We start from the raw sequence: 22386 nt of genomic DNA, 5'->3' as shown, positions 1-22386 counted from the left end.
ACTGTGCTACATAGGCAAATTTAACATGCTGCCCATTTGTGTGTGGACCCCTTAAAAAATGCTTATAATGTTTTTTCTTTAGAGAGAGTGCTGTCATCAAAAATAAACACAGTTGCATGGTATTAATTGATGTTGGTCATAGGTGCCACAGGAGAGAGAGAAGCTAAACCTTCATTTTCAAAAGGAGCAGAGGGGTTCAGTCTTCTCAGAAAAGACTGGCATGCAGCTAACTCACTCCAGTTATTTTACTCAAACATTATACAAGGTTAATTGGGACTTGAAAAGGTTCCAGCTACCAAAGTTATCTTGCCCTGACTGCCCAGGAGAGCAGACAACTTACACAAATTTCAGTCCCCTTTGACAATGGCTAGCCATAACCAAAAGTAAGAATTCCAGGTTTGCCAGAAATGTCTTAGGACCAAGGTTGGAACAGCTGCATGTTCTCACACAGCACCGAGTACAGATTCTCTAGAGAGACAACATTTCTTCAAGGTTCAAACTGTTTCCAAACAATTTCTCAGCCTCTACTGACCCAAATATAGCAAAGGCTTTGCTGAAACAATTCTCTTAAAACCAAACACAAAGACTTTACTGTGTATTTCACTAAAAGCCAGACATAAAGACTTTGCTACACTTATCTACAGCATGGACTGCTCAAGGACAAGCCAAACTGAAAAGGAAGGCAGGGACTGGGACATAATCTTATGTACCATCCATGGGGGATCACTCAGCAGGCTGAGGATGCGGGAGAGCAGGAAGCAAGTCTGGTCGTCATCTTAGAGCAGGAGCCTATGCTGTACAGACCAGATCTGTCGGTCCACATGGACATGCACTTGAAACCCAGTGGGGTCCAGAGAGGGACAGGACAGTCAGCCTGGACCTTCCTTATTGCTGTAGCTCCTTCATCCTGATAAGGGCACTGCCCAGGCAGAGCCACTCAATCTGAGTCAAAGTCCAGTGAGGAAGTTTATCTGTAACTGCAACCTCCAGCTTGAACTTCTTGCCATCCTTGCCTGTCAGTGAGTCCATTTCTGGGTGGAACTTAATGATTCTCACTATGGGCAGGACCGCGACAATCTCTGGGGATGCAGTCTGTGAAGTTCCTGTTGTTGGAGGTGATAATTAGATTATTCTCCCTCTTGGTAATGTCTTCCCTATCCCATGGGCCAATGTAAGGGCCAGAGGTATTGCCCAAAACAATGCCTCTCATTTCTCACCATGCTGCTCAATGGTGGCATGAATCTGCTCAGAGCGTGGCGTGATGGAGCATTTGGACTTGAGTCTGTAGGACAGTACCTGTTAGTCATAGCTGCTGACCATCCCATGTCCTCAGAGCTTGAATTGATCAGCTGCTAATCAAACCCACTCTGATGCCGAGAGGCCAGCCTTTCTTCTCCACTACAATGCCTATTTCTGCCACCATGTGACCCAAGTCAAGGGTGAAGGGCCCATTGGTGTGCAGCATTAGCTCACTGAGGTCAATTTTAATCACTTGATCACACCAGCAGCCAAGGTCAGGCATTAAATGATCCTTGAATTCTTTAGCTAGATTGGCAATTTCTGCTTGGCCTATCTTGCTCAAGCACTTCTCCCTGGGGTTGTATGGGAACACTGATATGGTGGCCCAATTTCTGCACCCTCATGGCAGATTGTTGCCATGCCAGTACAGGAGATAAAGTTGACACCAGGCCGTTGGTATCCCACAATAGCACCTATGCCACCTGTGAGGATGCCCACCACTTTCAGGATCACATCTTTGGGTGAGTCCAAATTGAAGGGGAGTCCATCAGCTTCATTCCAATTACCTTGGGATACTTCAGCCCCCAGGGTATCCAAGCCACGACATCCATGGCATCAGCACCCTCTGCTCCAATGCAAATGCCTCCTAGACCACCATCACTGGGGTGTGGGAGTCAGTGGCAATCAGAAGAACTCCAAGGTATGCCTAGTTTTCTAGAATAATCTGGTGAATGACTCCAGAATGATTCCCACATCATACTTGGCACCCAGAGTTGCCAGAAACTATTCACTTCCTGGTTTGTCTTTGGCCCTGCACAGGTCTTTCTCACACCTCAAGCTGGGCCTCAGCCAGATAGTCACAGTGGATATTTGATGGCATGGCCACATCGGGCAGCCCACTGCTAATGGACTGAAGCATGGCAATCTGGGCTGTTGCACTGTACACAGCCACCTGATCAGGGTGCAGATGCAGTTGTCTTTCTCCACCCCATCTCCTGGTTGGCTGGGTCATCTAGGAGTCCTTCTCTGGATGGAACATGATCTTCTCTGAGAGAGTCAGAGGCTAGTTCAACTCTGTGGACAATGTTAACGTTCTCTAGCAGATTATAACAAATGTACTCTTTGGGCTCAAAGTGGCTCATGGTTACATTGGCCTGTTGGCACAGCACAGAGGCTACATGGTGCTGCCACATAGCCAGGGCCTTCTGCAGCTGAATCACCAGTAGGCTGTGCCATTGTTTACACTGACAAAGATGAGGTAGCATCACTTTTAATATTGTTAGTGAAAGAAAAGAATATTTCATGACATGAAAACTGTTTAAGTCAAATTCCAGGGTCAATAATAGAGTTTTATTAGAACACTACTCCTATTCACTTACATAGACCTGTGTCTGTTTTTATACAGTAGCCTATCTGATCTGTAAAACCAGAAATATTAATGATCTAGTAGTTTACAAAAATGTCTGCTGATCCTTTGCTAGGGGATAAAATCTAAAATCAAACCACAGCACTTGTTAGGGTTAATCCACAGTATGTAAAATCCACCAAGGAATTAGACTTTCATTGATATTTATTGAAAGACTAAACCCAACACCTCTAACCCACTATCTCCACAGCAACCAGCCTGGGGAACCAGGCTACAATCTCTACGGTAACAGCCCAGGGAAGTCAGGATTTGGTCAGTGCCCACCCACTTCCTTATTTTTGCCTCTGCTTCCAAATAAATATTCTATTCTTCCCCCAAACCATCTATATACGATGCCTCATTTCTAGTGAGCTAGCTTCTTCATGACAGTGACTGACCTCCAATCAAAACGTGGACCTAAGACCTTCTAACGTGTACAGCTTTCCCTCTGCACTGCCTGCTTTTGAGTCTCTGCCAAACACTAGAGATGATGGTAGGTTCTCTTGCTCCAGCACATCCTGTATAAACACCATCTGCTTGTTTTCCTTTGGGTAGTCTTTGTTTCCTTTCAGTTGACCTGGAAATTTCTTCATCCCCAGAGATACTGTCTTGTTGCCATGGGCTCAGTCTTAAATGGCATGTAGTACCCAAAGAGATCCCTTGTGCCTTGCTGTTCAGAGTGTCAAATCTGCACTGATATGGTAAAGTCGCATGTGGGTAAATTATACTCTTCCATCGAGTTCCTGGCTGTATATTCTCCATTTCCTAGGAATGGGCTTTGTTATTAGTCTCCATTTGTTTGGAGAAATCAGTCCATTTCTTTTCATACTTCTGTTTGTCTTCATCCTGTGTTGTGTGCTATCTCGAAGTGTTACTTCCCATAAGAAGTATGGGAAGAGTCACAGAATACAGCCCCTATGTTAGTTGAAAATGTTATTTAACCAAGCATCACAGACTGGGAGTTATGTGGTTCTACCAAATTAGCACTCACATGGGGAAACTTTATGTGGGTCATAAAAAAAAAAGATATTCTCTTCCTTCCATTTTCTATGTTTATCCTAAGATACTGGCTTTTATCCAGAGAGGACAATTCTCTATTGGTTTTCCTGAAGGAGGAAAGGAAGGCCAGAGACTGTCAGATTACCATTTGCAGGCAACCAGCCAAAGGTTTGCTGGTGTGAGACACAGGACCTCATTCTCAACCAACTGTGGCCATCACACAAAGGTTACTTAAGCATAATTCTTCTCTTCTCTAGAAGAAAGAAGAAAAGAAACCCTGCTTCTTATGCATCCATTCATTACAATCCTGGTTCTTATGCTTATCCTATATAATTTCACCAAAGCTATCTTCAACAGGCACTATAGGAATCATCTGGCTTCAGGGAAAAAATGTTTATTTATGATACACCTCGGTGGAGCCAAGGGGAAGAATGCAAACTCTCAGATCCAATTTTAGTCACATGCAGAGGCCTCCAAACAAAATTCTGATTTAAAATTGATTTCCTAAAAAGTGACTTGGCCCAATTGGATGAACAATTCGGGAATCTGAATATAAACTAATTTCTCCAGGAAATCCTCCTCTTCCTTTTCCTGCTGTTGCTTCCTGCCCTCTCTGCTTCCTTATCTTCTAATCTCTCCTCTGTGGACTTCTATCCTTCCTCCTTTCCTTGTGCAACCCCCCTCACTTTCCCATCAACATTTCTATACCTCCAAAGTGCCAGCTGCTATCCAAAGATCCATCCCACCTGTCTTAGGGTTTCTTATTTCTGTGATAAAACATCATGACCAAAAGCAGCTTAGAGGAAAGGGGTTTTATTTCATCTTTACAGCTTTTAAGTCCATCACTGCGAGAAGTCAGGGTAGGAACTGCAGGCAGCAGTATGAAGCAGGAACTGGAGCGGAGTCCACAGGGAAGTACTGCTTACTGGCTTGCTCATCTTAGTCCATCCAGGAGCATCTGCCCAGAGTGACACCACACACAATGAGCTGGTTCTGCTACATCAATTACTATTCAGCAAAGTGTCCTACAGTCTTGCTCAGATACATTCTCCTGCTAGAGACACACATATCACAAACTATCACAAGAGGCTCCTATACCATGCAGCTCCCCTCCCATAACTTAAACAGCCTCTAAACGGGGTGTGCTGACACACACCTGCAACCTCAGCATTTAGGAGGCTGAAGTAGGATGATTGCTATGAGTTTGAGGAGACAGGACTAGATAGTAGGCATCAGGCCAGTGGGGATACTGCATGTAGTTTTCCTGGAGCAATGTGAACAAACATCTCCTCACCCCAGAGAGGCAGCAATGAAAACCAAATCAATGATTCCGTCTAAGTCTATCTTGGTGACATAATGAAATCATTGGGCTTCCCTACAGAAACACAGGTGGGCAATGAGTTATGTACCAGTGTGAATGACACCACTTTTGTGCCTGAGAAGCTTGACACTATACACTTCAGAGTAACATTCCATGCATTTTAGGAACAATACTCCAAGACATGGAGAGACTTGTTTTACAAAGTGCTGTGGCTGGATGTGAGTTCCACAACAAGAGCATCCTTGGTTAACTGGGTAAACGATCAGAGGAGTTCTGATCAGGGACAGAAACCTTACAAACAGAGCTGTCTTTAAGAAACACACTGCTAACTCTGGCAGGAGGTATTAATATCTCCCTCCATCTCAGAAAGACTCCAGGTTGGCCTCAACTCCTCAGCATGGGTGGACAAGTGCTCTGTTCTCAGCTTCCTCTTGGCTAGGCACAGGGGGTCGGTTCTACCATTCTCTGTCTACAGAAAAAAATAAACTAAACACTATCTTATAGAAACATTTCACTTTCTAAGTCTATCCCCATGACCTGTGAAATTTGTTCCCTTGGCCTCAGCTAAGCAATTGAAGTTTCTGGTACTGAAGTAACTCACACAGACTATTAATTATTCCCATCTTTGTCACTAAGGTCACCATTTCAGTTATCATGTTCCACCCAGGGTCAAAAACGCTTATGTACAGCTCGTCTCCCATTAAATGACTCCATGGTAACACAACAATAAAAGTCAACAAGGCCTTACAATATGGTTGACTCTGGAGTTAACCGGATAGAAGGTCTAAGAGCTAAAGATATGGACCTTTAGCCTTTCCTGGATGATTTAAAAAAAAAAAAAAAAAAAAAAAGGAGAACACACATGAATAGACAAAGAAAGTGTGTCAGAAAGAACCCTGGCCCATACCGCAATAGTCAGGATTTGGCTAGTAACACCCAACTTTTCCCTATTTTTTATCTGCACCTCCAACTCAGGACCAACCAAAGAAAGCCAAATATTCACTGCAAACCAATTCCAAGATGGGCTTCACTTTTAGTTAATCCCGCAGCATCCTCCATGGAGTCAAGGTACAAGGCTCCCCCTTTGTCGCTAAGAAGCTTTCTCACTGCACATCAGACCCTGGGGATCCCATCAAATGATACTGGCTGCAGCTCTTGTTAAAGGGGGCTCTGAATAAATATAACCTCCCTTCTCGGTTGGTAGTCATCTGGTTTTCATGTTACATATAACACACATAGGCACATACATAGACACACATGTAAAATTAGCAGAGCCACATACAAAAGTCTAAAAGTTACCACAGCCATATGTCAGTGAGACAGCATATTCTCGCCTGTCTGCCTACCTCCCACAGGCTCAGGTTCAGTTGCTTGCGTTAATAAATACCACCTCCTCACACAGACACGCCCATTGTTCTTAGATCACTTACCCTTTCACTGGTGCACCAAGGCTCTGCTCAGGCCAGGAGCTGACGCACCTCATATGCCAGGGCAGAATGACAAATGGGTCACCAGTGTGGACAGGAATCACTGATCGAATGCCACCCTGCAGCCAGGCATGTCCAGCCAAGGAATTCTCATCAGTTCACCCCAGATTGACATACAAAAAGTGTCTCTTTCTCTACATGTCATGTCTCAAGAAAGCTGAGGAAGCAGGAAGAACCTCTCTCTGTTCCCCACTAATGAGTTTAGACCAATCCCAGATACAAACTGTCAAGCTTAACACATGTCTTTTTTTTCCAATTAATTCTCACCAAAGCCTGAGGGTGCAAGTAGTATTAATGAACCCATGGTGTGGATGAGGAAACCAGACTAAGGAAATTCAAGTCCTGGGTCTCTTACACCATGCATGAGCTTCTGCTGTGAGAAGGGGTATGTATGCCCTAAGGGGCTTCAGCAAGACATTCCACCGAGAGGAAAGTAAACAAAATGGTAGGGAAAGTTACATCCCCAGAAAATGATCTGAGGAGTTGAGTAATTGGATGTGTTCTACACTTTCAAATCTAAGAACTGTGTAAATTACAGGCTATGCCATGCCTTCAAAATTGTGGGTGAATCCCATAATATGCTAAGACCCCTAATAAGGGTAGTACATCTAAATTACATTAATTAATGTTGAAATAATATTGCTAAGCCTAATGATCATCGTAACCATGCATCACTGAACACTAATAACCTCACATGGATTCCAGACACAACTACCAAGTTCTTTGCATCTTTGTCATCTAATCTTCACAACAGACCAGGAAATGGAAGCTAAGGAATCTAGAAGAGGCCCCACAGCCGAGCAGGAGGTAGAGTCCAGCATTACCTGTCAGACTTCACATCCGTGACATTATTACCTTCACAATTCTATGCACAGCCCTATTGGACTGACCACACATATTAACAGCTCAAGCATGACAGCTCACGATGAAGAATAGCAGTTATATACAGGAGAGAAAAGCCATCATTATACAGGAACGGGCAATTATATTCTAATGCCTGCTCGGTCCAATATCAATATTGCCAGTTCTAGTTAGAGTCAGGTCTTGTGCTTTAATAAATATAGAACATAAATTCCTCTTGGTGTCTCAATTAATTGTAGTTTTTAAATTAACCTGGCATTAGCAATTGTCTCCCTAATGATTTAAAATAAGCAGTAATTTCATATAATAGCCTATTTTCATATCAAACCAGCATTTCAACAGCAGCATTTCACAGTCTACTATCTAGTACATTTTAGTCAACAATCCCATAGAATTACAGGAGAGTCAAGCTAGAATTAGTGAAAATATCCAGAAATCAAACTAATATGTGAACTGTATCACAGGGTCATGGCATCAGGAAGGTTAGAACCACTGGGCTAAAGCTACCATTCTTTAAATTGACCTGACAGAGAGGCCTAAAAGTGAGGACTAAAAGAAGTATCTAGTGAACAGCCAGGAGAAACCGAAACCCTCAGGCCATAACCTTCCAGGACCTGAGTCCTGCCAGTGACCTCATGGACAAGCTCATTCACATTCAAGCCTTCAGAAGCCACTGCAGCTTTAGTGGCATAACTAGATAGAGACACTGAACTACAGGACCAGCCTCCTGGCCCTCAAAACATGTATGGCAATAAGTATCATTGCTTGAAGCCCCTAGGTTCAGGATAACTTCCATATTAACAATAGATAATGCAGACAAACTAAGTTGCTCGGAAAAGACCCACTTAAAGCTCCTGTTGGGAGCCGACAGAAGGTGGCTATCATCCTTGCAGATATTTTGAGCCATATACCCTGATAAGAGACTTGATTACATTAGCCTGCAACAGCTGAGCACACTCTGATAACATCTTGCTTTAGATACCCAGGATCTTCCCTTGGGTGTGTGAGACTTAAAGGTGTGTGACTTAAGGGCATGACTTAGAGATCAGATTTAGAGACAAGACCTAAGGGCATGATTAAAGGCGTGACTTGAAGGCGTGGCTTAGAAGTGAGACATATAAAAGGCGAGAGGCAGAACAGAGAATCAGACACTTCAGAGAGTACCACTTGTAGTAGGAGTAGACATTAGACACTCGAAGAGAACTTAGAGTACAACTTGGGAGTAGGAATTAGGCATTAGGAGAACAACTTGGAGTTAGTTATTAGACATTAGGCACTTAGCACTTGGAAGAAGAAACCTGGAACTTGGAGGCACTAGGGACTAGGAACTTGGCACTAGGAACTCAAGACTTGGGACTTGGAGAGAAGAAGAGAGACTGAAGAATAAACGGGATTGAGTCACACTCTGTCTGGTCTCCATTCCTCGAGTCCGTCCTCACTCTCTCTCTTGCTGAACCCTGACCCGCACACTGGAGCTGCTTGGGGCAGTGCGAGCTAACAAGTTAGTCCCCAAAGGCTTTTGGCAGTGCGGGTTCCAACATTGACAGAATGGTCCGAGACATTTTCACCCCCAAACGTGGGGTAGTGCAGTTCTCAACATTTCTGGCCCCCAACATGGGGCAGCTTGGGCCACAACAGCTCCCAAGCTTCTCCCAAGTCTCATTAGAGAAATAGTTTATAGAATATTTACTAATAGGCTTAGATGTTCTTGTAACAGCAGTCCTGATACGAGGCATGAAAGCAACCACTCCTAATAGGCAAAGCTGTACTAGTCACAACTATGCAACAGAACATACATCAATGGGATGAAAGAGAAAGTCCATCTCTTAGCAATGTGTTGAAAGTAGGACAGAGGGGCTGGAGAGATGGCTCAGTGGTTAAGAGCACATAGTGTTCTTGCAGACAACCCAAGTTCGATTCCCAGCACCCACATCAGGCAGCTCACAATGGCTGTAACTTCAGCTCCGGGTTATCTGATAACTTGATGAACTTCTCCTACACACACACAGACACACACACACACACACACACACACACTAATTAAAAAAGAAAATAGTTTTGAATCATTTTTTTAAAAAAGAGAGTGAGACAGAATAGAGCAGTTTAATAGAGAGTGGACGGCAAAGGGGCATAATAAATAAAGAAATCACAATGAACATGAAGCTATTTCTATAATACAATTCAAGAGAATCAGCTGGGTTTACTTTTCCAGGGACAAATGCATCTACTGTTACAGTAGCCCTGAAGTGCTCTCCCATCAAATTCCCTAACATCTGGCCTCTAACTGAACTTTTCACCATGTAATTTCTGCCAGTAGAGTTACTGGGTCAAGGTTGATTGGCAAGGCCATCCAGTAGCTGTACCAGTTACTAGATCGTTTCTGTTTACTATAATGGCTTCACACAGCATGAATTCAATATATATTACAAGCTATTAGTAAGCCTCAGTTTTGTGATAGAAATATGCACAGAAAATGCAACATTAAAGAGTGCGTACAAACAGGATAATGACCATCATCAGGTGATTAGACCTGATGAAGGGTGATAAGACCCTTCAGATTTCTTTTGTGCATTTATCAACACATAGACATGTCCACACAATCTCCATAATGTAAATTAAGAAATACCAGAGATTGTCCACTCCAAGACAGATCTTTTGGGGCCTGTGCAGTTTACTTTTATAGTTATATACTCTTGTGTTATCAGTCATAAGCTTTCACATTTAGTCTTATTTACAATAGCTACCATCTCACTTATCAATTTGTAAACTTGGCAATCGAATTCTGAAGCACCATGTGGAAACTCTGAAGTACAAATTAAAAGATCAACACCTACAGCGAAGCATTATGCAAACAGTCTCAATCAGCTTTTATCTTTAAATAGAATTAATCACTTCACACATCAGCTCTCAAAAAAAAAAAAAAAAAGGCACCAAGTGGAAGAAAATATTGTATTAAGAAGAAGCACATGAGGTTCTTCAGTCTGCCATAACATTAGCTCCAACCAGTTTTTAGAATACATTAGGAAACCCAAACAACAAAACTATACCACCATCAAGCAAACAGAAAGAGATTTTGCAAGAGTGTGAGAACTCCGAAAATCTGTTAAATCACTAGACTAGACAACAAAAGCAGCAAAGAACACCCATGCCAAGAAGCTCAATGCTTGCACTGTAGGAACAGCAGCTATCTGAAATGAGGTCTCAAGGGTGACTGTAGTTTTACAAAGGAACAGCATTTCCTCCATAAAAGTCCAAGTTCCAAAGAGAGGTTAAAGTCATCGGCATGCCCTTCTTATTGTATTGCTTTAGAATACCTCTGCAAGAGTTAATCTTGACTGCCAGTTTGGTGTGACATGGATAACACAGGAGGTCTGCCTCTGAGCCTAGCTGGGGGGGACCTTTCTGGGTTTGAGTAAAGAAGGAAGCCCCCACTGAATGTGATAAGCATCTTATGGACTTTGGGCCTCAGGCTGAATAAAAAGGAAAAAGTGAGAAGAGCCCAAGCATTAATCTCTCTTTCTCTCTCTCTCTCCTCTCTCTCTCTCCCTCCCCCCCTCCCTCCCTCCTTCCCTCCCTCCCTACCCCTACCTCTCTCTCTCTCTCTCTCTCTGCTCTTCACATTCTGGCCACAGAGCTACAGGCATCTCTAGCCCCTCTCCCATGCCTTATCCACCATGCTCAAATGCACTCCCAACTGTGAGCTAAAATAAACCCTTCCTTAAATTACTCCTGTTGGATACTTTGTCACAGTGGTGGAATAAAGTAACTAACAGAGTCACCAAGCAAGCCAGACAAATTGGGCCCGAGGGACAGACCCCCCCAATCCTACCTTGTTGAGAGTGTGCCAGAAACCATTCAGGGATGCTTATTCAGACAGATGAGCCTCCATTGCAGGAGGCTCGACTCTTAGGTCAGCCTATAGCAGTACAACAGAAATAAATGCAAGCCACACATGAAACTCCATATTCTAGCAGCCATCTTTAACAAACACAAAAGCAATATACGTTAAAAATCGGTTCCAATAATATATTTTATTTAACCCAATATATCAAAAATAATTCATCTCAAGACAAGATCAATAGTAAACATTTCTGAGACATTTTATAATAATTTTGTTGTGCCAAATCTGTTAAAAGTGTATGTCCTATTTAAGTGGATCTCAATCGGGACAGCCCGTACTTTAGATGCTGAAGAAACTCAGGAGGCTGTGGTTACAGTCTGGGCTGGGCAGGGCAGAGTAGATACAGAAAGAATCTATGCACTTTACTAGTAATCAAGACAGCTTATTTTTCACAGATTTAAGGCAAAGCCCAACTATATAACTATTTTTAAAGAGGAAAATGACTCACGGCAACATCTATTTACTCATGAAATAATATATACTGAGCATCTTTCGGGCATCAACATTAAGCCAAGAGTTTCACGGGACTCATTTATTTTAATGCTCACTGCGACTCTGTGGAAGGTACATTAGTAATCTCCATTCCACACCAGAAAATTGAAACTTAAAAAAATAAATTAAGGTCACACTTCAAGGATGCAGTGTTGCATGGGCTTCAGTTCCAGCACTCTGGCTCTAGAATGTACACCGAGTTAACAACAGAAAATAAGATGTTAAAGTACAAGAAATAGTTGGCCAAGAAATCTTGGTTTGATATAGTGGGAGGGGGGATGGTTGATTGAAAGGCTAGGATACAAGTCTAGTTTTGAGGTACAAAGATAAATTCACTTCCAAGGTAAAGAAGAGAAGGGATGGGGAACAGATTCAAAGAAAACGCAATGAACAAAAGTTTTATATGAGTAGCTGGTGATAAAGATGATGAAGACGATGGCGATAGAAACTAATTTTTTCTGAATATTTACTTTGGGCCACACATTGCACTAAAGTCGAACACTATTGACATCCACATTCAAGTAATATTTATGGAAGCTGTCTAGTACACTGTGGGATGCTTGACATTAAACTAGCAAGCCCAGTAAGCTCTCCACCCACAATAAGCACAGTAATTAAAAAAAAAAAAAAAAAGTGTCTTCTAGAGGGCTGGACTGCAGCTCAGCGGTAGAGCAGTTGCTAGCACATCTGAGGGCCTGTGTCAATCTCTAACACTAACGAGAGAAGAAAAAAAAAAAAAAGACACCAACAAATGTCTTTCTAGATGGCAGAGTCCTTTAGTGAATGGTTTACAAACATTCTTGCTCGCAGTCTCAAGGGGCAGCGTTAAGTGTCTTTACCGTTAAGAAAAACTGGGCAGAGCCAAGCGCCGTAATCCCCGGCTTTCCTACCCTAGCTGTGCCACTCCTGGCTAAGGTCACCTCCCTCCACAGCCATCCCTCATTTCCTAGTTTTCTTCACGTTCTTTATGCTCAGATTCATGTTTTTGTGGTTGACTTCCTTTTAGAAACTTAGCTGAGTGAAGAAATAAAAGTCTGCAACTATGCTCATGGAGAATGAGACCTGCTCTCCACACCGGCGTCCAGCCGACTGCGGTTAACAGCATCGATGCTTTGTAAGGATTTCAACTATCAGCCTGACAGCTTTCATCTAAGATGGGAAGTGACACGAATGGAACCTCACATACAGCAGCATCTCCACCTGCTTCAAGTAATAGATTTGATCTCGAGATATTAAACGCATGGGAAACAGAAGCTAATTATTATGTCCTATTTTTGTACATGAAAATTACTTATGATCTGTCTGTTAAACAGTTCAAAATGATCTTAAATGATAATTGACTATAAAACTCAGCCAATTTACACCTACAATCCCCTGACACCACCTAAGAACCAAGACAACCATAAAACAAGGAAAGAAAAACACTTCTGTGAGTATCAGTTTCTTTGGTTCTCAGCCATCAGTTCCCCCAAGGCCAAAATCAGGGAAGGTGCATTTAACCAAACACAACTGAGAATAAAAAAGACCTTTTCCATTTCAACTATGCAGAGGAAAGCCTATGAGTCTCACACTTAAAATAGCCATTATTATAATGAACACACACAAGATATTATTAGATACAAAATGAGGAATGTCTTCTAACCAACTCATTGTCAATATTACTTAAAGGATTGTATGATTTGTTTAACTTCTTTACTCCATCCCAATGAGGAAAGGCACACCTGTGTTCAGACCAATTCACCTTTTTTTAAAACACATTAGTCAACTGCAGCAACATACTAGTTACTTTTGTTATTGCTGTGACAAAACACCTGACAGAAGCAACTTAAGGAAGGGCAGCCTTATTAGGATCAACCTGAGGATACAGCCCATCATGCTAGAGAAAGGATGACTGGAACAGTGGCTTTACAGAGAAGCCAAGGACACTGGAAAAACACAGCCCAGGGAATCAACTAAGCAGGGCTCATGGGGGCTCACAGAGACTGAAGCTGTAATCATGGAGCCTGCAAGGGCCTATGCTGGGTCCTCTGCACATATGTTATGGTTATATAGCTTGGTGTTGTGGGAGAAGGGGCGTCTCTGACTCTTTCACCTGCCCTTGGGACACTCCCCATCCTACTGGTTTGCTTCGCCCAGTCTTGATTTGAGGGTTGTGCCTAGTGTTACTGTATCTTATTATGCTTATTATCCCGGGAGGTCTGCTCTTTTCTGAAGAAAATCAGAGGAAGTGTACATGAGGGGAAGAGGGAAGGTGGGAGGAGAGGGGCTTGGAGGAGAGGAAGAAGGAGAAACCGTGATCCCCATGTATTGTACAAGAGAAGAATAAATTTTTTTAAATTTTTTAAAAGAATCAGTGGCTGTAGCTGTTGGACCAGGAGCATGAGGCAGCTGCACATTGCATCCATAGTTTGGAAGCAGAGAGAGATGAATGCTGATGATGTACAGCTCATAATGTAAAGCTTCCAAAAAAACCCAGCAGTCCCAGGGTCTGGAGAGGTGGCTCAGCAGTTCAGAGCACTTGGTGCTCTTGCAAAGGACCCAGATTCGGTTCCCAGAGCCCACATGGTGGCTAACAACCATCTGGATTCTCGGTTCCACGGGATCCAATACTCTCTTCTGGCCTCTCTGGATACCAGGGCATGCATAAGGTACACATACATACAGGAAGGCATATATTTACACAAATAAATAAAGTAATAAATAAATAAACCTTTTTCTTTAAAAATAAAAAGCTTTAGTTGTTAAAAAAATGTTCCACAGATACTTTGCAAATAGTTCTCTTCCTTCAGCCATATTCATTACATTTATTTGAGTCTTCTATACTGTGACATCCCAAATCACTTGGTAGAAGTCAGTCAAAAACAGACTAAAATTTCAACAACAGCAACAAATGAGATTGTTTAATCACCTACATTTAATTAAATTACAGTAACAATTAAGCTAATCAAAATACCCAAAATGTCTGCAATCACTTTGCTTACTCCTAATGGGATAGTAATAAAGAGTGACTCTGCTTACACTGTTCTGTCATCCAGATGCAAAGAGTGGGACCATGGGCTTATCCTGAGCTCCCCAACTCTGATGCTCCCCCAAACCCTCAGGAGAAATTCTGAGGAGGCTCCCCATTAGATCTCTCAAATCATCACCTCTAGCACTGGGCTTTGATGTTTCTGCTTTATATTTTCTCTTAAGTTTCTGCAACTATTCTGATTTAAAACAGGGCTTGGAACCGCTTGGTCCAGACATCACAGCTTGAGTGGTTGTCCGTGCTGGAAGACAGCACTTGTGTTGGGCTCTGATAAGGACTGTGCAACCCTGACACAGGGCAGCTGCAGCTCCTTAAAATGAGAGGACTTCAAACAAAGAGAAGTACGAGCAACATCATGGTAGTTATAAAGCAAGTGCTAGCGCACGCTGCCATGTGGTTTTAAACATGTTAAAACACACTTAAGTACAACAGAAGCACTTTTTCCAACCTGAGTAGAGCCTGAGCCTTTTGTTGATAGAGGAGCTGCCTGGAACCACCTATCAGAGAGACTTGGGTTTCTCCTGTCACAGATGTCCATCAGATCTGGGCCCAGTGCTGATAGTCACATCAAGCTAAAACTGGATCAAACAATGGTCTTGCCCAACTAGCCCTTAATTATCAAAACAAGATGACAAGACTAATCAGCAACAGTGAGAGCTGAGGCACACTGGGATATAGGAAAACATGCTATTTAAAGTTTCTCAAAAGTGTGCTGTAGTAAAATAGCAACCATGAGTCACTTAGTAGACAAGGATTTCATATGTCTTAAAGTTATACTTGGATTTTAGCCACAGAATGAATACAGTACAGATATTTAACAAGTTGGGTTAACTTTGACTATGCAAAAATGCCATGAACTAAAAATTATTTATAGTTGCTATGAGAGGTCTAACCATTTTGTTTTATTACAAAGCTTGATCTATACGCACAGCCCAACTGACTTAGTTAGGGTTTTACTGCTGTGAAGAGACACCATGAACAAGGCACATCTTACAAAGGATAAAATTTAATTGGGGCTGGCTTACAGGTTCAGAGGTTCAGTCCATTATCATCAAGGTGAGAACATGGCAGCATCCAGGCAGGCATGGTGCAGGAGGAGCTGAGTTCTACATCTTCATCTGAAGGCTGCTAGTGGAAGACTGACTTCCAGGCAGCTAGGATGAGGGTATTAAAGCTCATGCCCACAATGGCATACTTCCCTAATAAGGCTGCACCTACTCCAACAAGACCACATCTCCAAATAGTGCCACTCCCTGAGCCAAGAATAACAAACAAAAAGCATATGTTACACCAATCACACCACCAACAACTACAACAAACACTCATAAAATGCAACAGTTCGATCCCAGTCTAAGTTGTTACAATCCCGGGGACACTCATCACACTGTGAGTATTCTCAGTTCTCTTTAACCTGTGCCTAGCAGTGTGATCTTTCAAACAGTCTAAAGGGTCTAAGCAGTAACACACACAGTGGACTGTCCTGCGTACACCCTTCCTGCTGCTCCTCCTTGTTTATTTCACTATTCAAATTATCTGATGTTTTCATTTATGAAGCCTGGACCAGGTCAGGCAGATGTTAGATAATATTCCTTCACCATGACAACATTATCACCTTTGCAAATGCATCCAAGCCCTCGAGTGTCTTAAATCTGAGCCCTTCTCATCACCTTAGCAGAAGGGTCATCAAACTCCATTTCAATGAGGAATACAGTACGCCCCTGTCACCACTGTTTTTTCCAAGAGAATCCTAGCGAGAAGACTGTGGCCCATACATCAATGCTAGTGACAAGATTGTATAAGAGGACAAAGCAAGTTACATGTGACAGCCTCTCTTATTTTAAGCAATGACTCCATGATCAGATGTGTTGGGGAGAGTGGGAACCAGTAAGCGTCTTCTCACTCTATGGTGGAGTCACAGTCTCACACTTGGTTCTTATTTCCCTCTATGTTCCTCTCTTGATGGTTTGACTGACAAATGTCTCCCATAGTCCTGAGTATTTGAAAACTTGGCCTCCAGTTGGTGGTTGTGTTAGGGGAGGTTTAGGTGGTACATCCATGTTGGGAGAAGTGCCTAACTGGGGATAAGCTTTGAGACTAAAAAGCCTCACCAACTGCCAGGTTGCTCTCTCTCTTTGGGCTTGAAGATAAGGATATGGGCTCTCAGCTCCTGCCACCATGCCTTCTTTTCTACCCTCTGCTTCATGATGGACTCTCAGCACTCTGGAACCATAAGAGAACTCTCTCTTCCTTGGGCTGCCTTTGTCGAAGTATTTCATCATAGCATCAGAAAAATAACTCATACACCCTGCCATGGTCAGACTTTCCCTTTAAGACCTTTCCAATACACTCTTTCAGATACAAGTCATAACCTATCATTTTCATACTGAATATCTATGGAACACAATGTGGACAAAGGACTATACTTAGTACTGAGACTGGCATCTAAGGGAATTCACAGACCCTGACTTCTCAAACCTTAAAGTATAGACTTCCCAAAGCAAATGCAAACACCATCTTTTCTAAGAGACCTTCTAAAATTCCTTTCTTTATTATTATCATGAGAACTCATTCTTATAAGGATAGACAAATACCCTACTCTGTCTCCTGACCACACCATAAAAAGATGAGGGAATATAAGAAAATATAAAGCAATTAAGCATTAGCTAGCACGTGGAAGATATTCACCACAGACGGAATCTGTTAGCTGAAGATAACTGATTTCAGCTAACAAACGCAGAAGAAACTGCCCTCATCAACCAGCAATAGGAGACATCTCCAGGGCTTTAAGAATAGCATTGTTGGGTCCATGGCAACAGCTTATGAATGAGAAAAGCCACCTAAAAGGTAAATGAAGCCATTCTACATGCAGCAGTAGGTGGGGTGCACATGTGATCCTACTAGTCCCTGCCCGTGGTTATGCCACTGAATGAACATCTCAGCTTGGAGACTAAGCATTAGATTAGTGTCAAATGTATGTTTGGGAAGCCTGACTATTGCTTCTCTGCCAACTTCAGCTAGAGTTGCTGGGGATACTACCTGAGGTTCTTATCCAATCCACTGTTTTACCTCATCGATCCTGTGTTTCCGATTATTTAAAAGAAATCCCCCAGGCTGAAGAGATGGCTTAGCAGTCAAGAGCACATACTGCCCTTCCAGGGACCCCAGTTCAATTCCCAGCACCTACAACAGGCAGCTCACAACCTGCTGTAACACCAGCACTAGGAGATTCAATGCCCTTTTCCTGCATCCACAAGTACCTGGACATACATGGCATACCCTCACACAAGACACACACAGACACACACAGACACACACAGAGGTGGCGGTCAGAGATAAATAAAAAAATCTTTTTAAAAACTGAAGGAAATTCACAAAATTATGAAAAAAAAATGGCTGAAGTAGAGAGATGTGATTTTCCAAAACCTTTAGCTTTCCTTTAAGAAACAAGTGGAGATTTGTTGTTGCTTCAGAAAGACAAGATTTACCCCATTGGGGAACAAAAAGAAGACGTTCACGGTCGCAGCTAGCAACAACTGTATAAGCTCAATTTTACAAAAGTTGTCTAATTTTTGGTGGTCAAATAAACAGCTAGCTGTGAAAAAGAGCCCAAGATAAGGCTGATATTTTAATAGTAAAAATTATCTCAGTTAATGGTAAAAATTATTTCAGGTTATGGTCCCTTTTCCACTCTAAACCAGTGACAGCAACACAAAAACATGACCATATTAAATGCAAATATAGAACAGCGTCTTCTTACAATGAAAACATAACACTTTCCCCTCACAACTTCTCTCCAGAGGACAAGACGCTGTGATGAGCAGCCGCGTTTACTTAGCCTTTTTTCTTCATCTTTTCTATCAAGTTCACCCTGCACAAAAGGCCTACAACCTAATTTCCTGGAAATTCTCCCACTGAATTCTGGGGGGAGAAATTACAATCAACTCAATACTAGGTGTCTAGTAGTACTCTGATTTCTATGCCAAAATAGAATTCTGAGGTTTTCTTTTCATAGCTTGCTTTTAGAACTAAACTAGCTGAGTCATGCCCTCGCACCCTCCTCAGTGGCTGGATGAGGAGAACGTTACAAGACTGTCAAAGAGCAAAGAGCAACAAAGGGTGGCGAATGGTAGCAGCGGGCTGCCTGGCACTCTGAGTTGACAAGGATACTACAGACAAAACTAGGTTTAACTGGAAAATCACATGATTAACTAATGATGTCTGCGTCAGAACCAAAACAGGAAGTGACAGTGTGATAATTTTCTTGGAGGCAACCTATCAACATATCAACTGAAAGGAAGAGTCAAGAACTGAGACACATGTTTACCAGCATGAAGATTTGTAGGCTCTTTTTGTTTTGTTAAGAGTAATTAGTTCATGGAACTAGAGAGATAACTCAAGCACCCAACTGGGGTGGCTCACAACCACCTGTAACTCCACCTCCAGGGGACTGGGCACCTCTGGGTTCCACAGGTACCTTTACATATATGTAAAAATCCACATACAGGTGTACACATACCTGCACATATATGTAAAAATCCACATACAGGTGTACACATACCTGCACATATATGTAAAAATCCACATACAGGTGTACACATGCTCATAATTTCAAATATATTTAAAAGAATAATCTAGTTCACAAATCACATAACCAAGAGTTTAGTCATCTGGCATGATGAAGAACATGGATTATCTGATTAGTTGGGACAGAGGCATATTCAAAGTCAGCCAGAAGCAGTAATAACAACCCCAGTAAGGGTACAGGACACTCACATCTTTGTTATGGCGGTGTTCAAACAGCCCAATGGAGCTGCTGACAATGTGCTGTGGAGAAAAGGCACTGACCACAAAACATCTGCTTCTGTTTCCAAATGTGACTTGGACTCTGTCAGGATGACCCCTGAGCTTTCACTTCTTCATCAGTGAAACAAGGATAATTGGCTCCTGCGCCCACCTCAGAGGAGGCTTGGAGAATTAAAATGGGAACACAGGTGAAATATTCAGAGTATAACACTGCTCAGACAACTTCAATCTCACACATGGGAGTCATTCCAAAAATAAAGCCTTAAAAAGTTCACTCAGGCCAACACTGCAAATTATTCTCCACTGAGAGACAGTCGTAATGAGCAGGAGCCAGAGCTTCCCACTGTGCCCTGGACAGAGGCCATCTACTCCATCTGAGTAGCTTGCTCACAGCTTTCAGGAAGAATGCTGACAACTCTCTCCTCCTCAGTGGCAAACACAGCAGCCAGGCAGTAGCTGCCGCAGAGCACACCCAGTGCACTGAACACTGAGAGGCCTGGAGGCTGGAGCTCCTGCACTGGGGCAGCCCCTCACCTGTTCTGCTCTTCCTCACCCTGCTCACACCATAGCTCAGCGGCTAACTAAAGAATACACTGCCCAATTCAAGGACGTTTCCTTCCTGTGTGATAAAAATGGGAATGGCACCATTACACCAAAGGAACTTGGACCTGTCAGGAGGTCAGTGGGTCAAAACTCAGTGGAAGTTAAATTCTAGGACATGAACAACAAAACAGTGGCTGATGGGAATGGGCCATTGACTTCTCTGAATTGTTAACTATGATGAGTAGAAAAAAAAAAAATCAAAGATGCAGGTAGCAAAGAAAGAATCCACGAGAATCCATGACAGGGAAAGAAATGGTCCAAAAAGCACAGAACTACATCACATCAGGACTACCTGAGGAGGCATAGGTCAAATGATCAGAGAAGCAGAGACTGATGAAGACAAAAGACACAGGAACTATGAAGAACTGGTACATGTAATGAGTACAAAATGGAGACCTACTGTGGTTGTTTGAATGAGAATGGCCATCACAGGCTCATTATTTGAATGCCCGGTCCCACATTAATGGACCTATTCATGAATAATTAGGAGGTGAGGCCGTATTGGAAGACATGTGTCACTGGGAGTGAGCTCTGAGGTTTCAAAAGTCCAAGCCAGGCTCTCTCTCTCTCTCTCTCTCTCTCTCTCTCTCTCTCTCTCTCTCTCTCTCTCTCTCTCTTCCCTCCTTCCCTCCCTCTATCTCTCTCTTTGCCTCCCCCTCTGTCTCTCCCTCCCTCCCTCCCTCCCTCCCCCCACCTCTCTCTCTCTGGCTGCTGCCTGTGAAATTGGATGTAAAGCTCTCAGTGCTATGCCTGCCTACTTCCCACCATGATGGTGGTGGGCTAATTCTCTGAAACTGTAAGCAAGCCCTCAATTAAATGCTTTCTTTTGCAAGAGTTTCCTTGGTCATGGTGTCTCATTACAGCAATAAAACAGTAACTAAGACACATATATTCTACTACTTCCTCCCACTTCAAATCAAATAGAATTTGTTATTCAAATCTTTCGCACACATACACAAAAAAAGAAACATGAAAGAAAAATGTTGATTAATAGAACATTAATCTATTCTGTTTCTATAGAAAAAAAATTGAATGTCAAAAAATCCTTCTTTCCAGACACAAAATCAAATATATTAGTTGATGGGTCTGTCTCCTATAGATCAAGCTACAAGCCAGTTTTACAATGTAAACACTTATACTATATAAACACTTATACCTTAAAGATAAAAAAGCACTCAGTGGACTCCTTAAAGTCCCAGTTGCTAATGATTGGTACTTGTAGTTCTTATGCAAGTAGCTGTCACTCAACAAATTTCTTATAACTACATTCCTGAGCGATCCAGTGCTCATACGAGGTTGAGACCCGTTTACAAAGCTGTGTTCTCGACAGCTTCGGCAACACAACAGTAGTTTTTAAGACTGTGTTCTGTTTTTTTTTTTTTTTTTTTTTTTTAAGTTAAAAAATAGTTTTGGTTTAAAGTCTTGACAGTAGAAAAGCGTACTTGAGGGCTGGGAAGGGGCTGTGCAAATATGAGTACCTGAGTCCTGGTTTCTAGCACCTAGGGTCTCACTAGACATTGACTAGGTGTGGCAGCCTAAGTCTGTAATCCCAGTGCTGGTATGGGAAGCAGAGGTCTTGTTGGCCAGCCAGTCTAGCTCAGTGATCTCCAGATTCAGAGAGAGAGAGAGAGAGAGAGAGAGAGAGAGAGAGAGACAGACACACACAGAGAGACATCGATCTCGTCTGAAAAAAATAGGTTGGGGCAGTAGAGGAAGACACCCAACATCAATATTGACCTCAGCTCTCCACATAAGCACAAGTGGGAACACTTATACATACTTGTGTGTGTGTATACACACACACACACACACACACACACACACACACACAGAGAGAGAGAGAGAGAGATGATTTGGTGGAAAACATATTGCTGCCAAGCCTGATCACCTGAGTTTGATCCTAGGGACTTACATGGTAGAAGGAGAGAATCAACTTCCCTGGTTGTTTTCTGACCTCCTCCACACATGAGCCATGGCACATACCCCCCTATATAATACATACATAAACATGTGTAGACAGACAGGCATCCAGGCAGACAAACAGGCAGACAGGCAGACAGACAGACAAATAAAAATGGTTTAATGTGTTCTGAGCATAATGGTGTGCAACTATAGACCTAGCTACTCATGAAACTGAAGGAGGAAGATTGTTTAAACTGAGAGGATCAAAGTCATCCTAGGCAACATCCTGGTGAACTCCCATGTTCTCCCACCCCAAAAATAAAGTTTTAAATGGAATTCCCAGCC

The 22386-nt window shown here is 42.6% G+C and overlaps 1 protein-coding gene and 1 pseudogene across 1 annotated transcript in view; both read right to left on the bottom strand.

The window, feature by feature from the left end:
- The window catches only part of Erc2 (ELKS/RAB6-interacting/CAST family member 2), an 827882-nt gene that overhangs the window by 741345 nt on the left and 64151 nt on the right, over window positions 1-22386 (bottom strand).
- Window positions 886-2504, bottom strand: LOC117705120 (aconitate hydratase, mitochondrial pseudogene; annotated as a pseudogene).

Source organism: Arvicanthis niloticus, chromosome 3, assembly GCF_011762505.2.
Source record: "Arvicanthis niloticus isolate mArvNil1 chromosome 3, mArvNil1.pat.X, whole genome shotgun sequence".
Classification (NCBI taxonomy): Eukaryota; Metazoa; Chordata; class Mammalia; order Rodentia; family Muridae; genus Arvicanthis; species Arvicanthis niloticus.
Note: the sequence above shows the minus strand (reverse complement) of the source record. Positions and strands in the feature narration are given on the sequence as shown.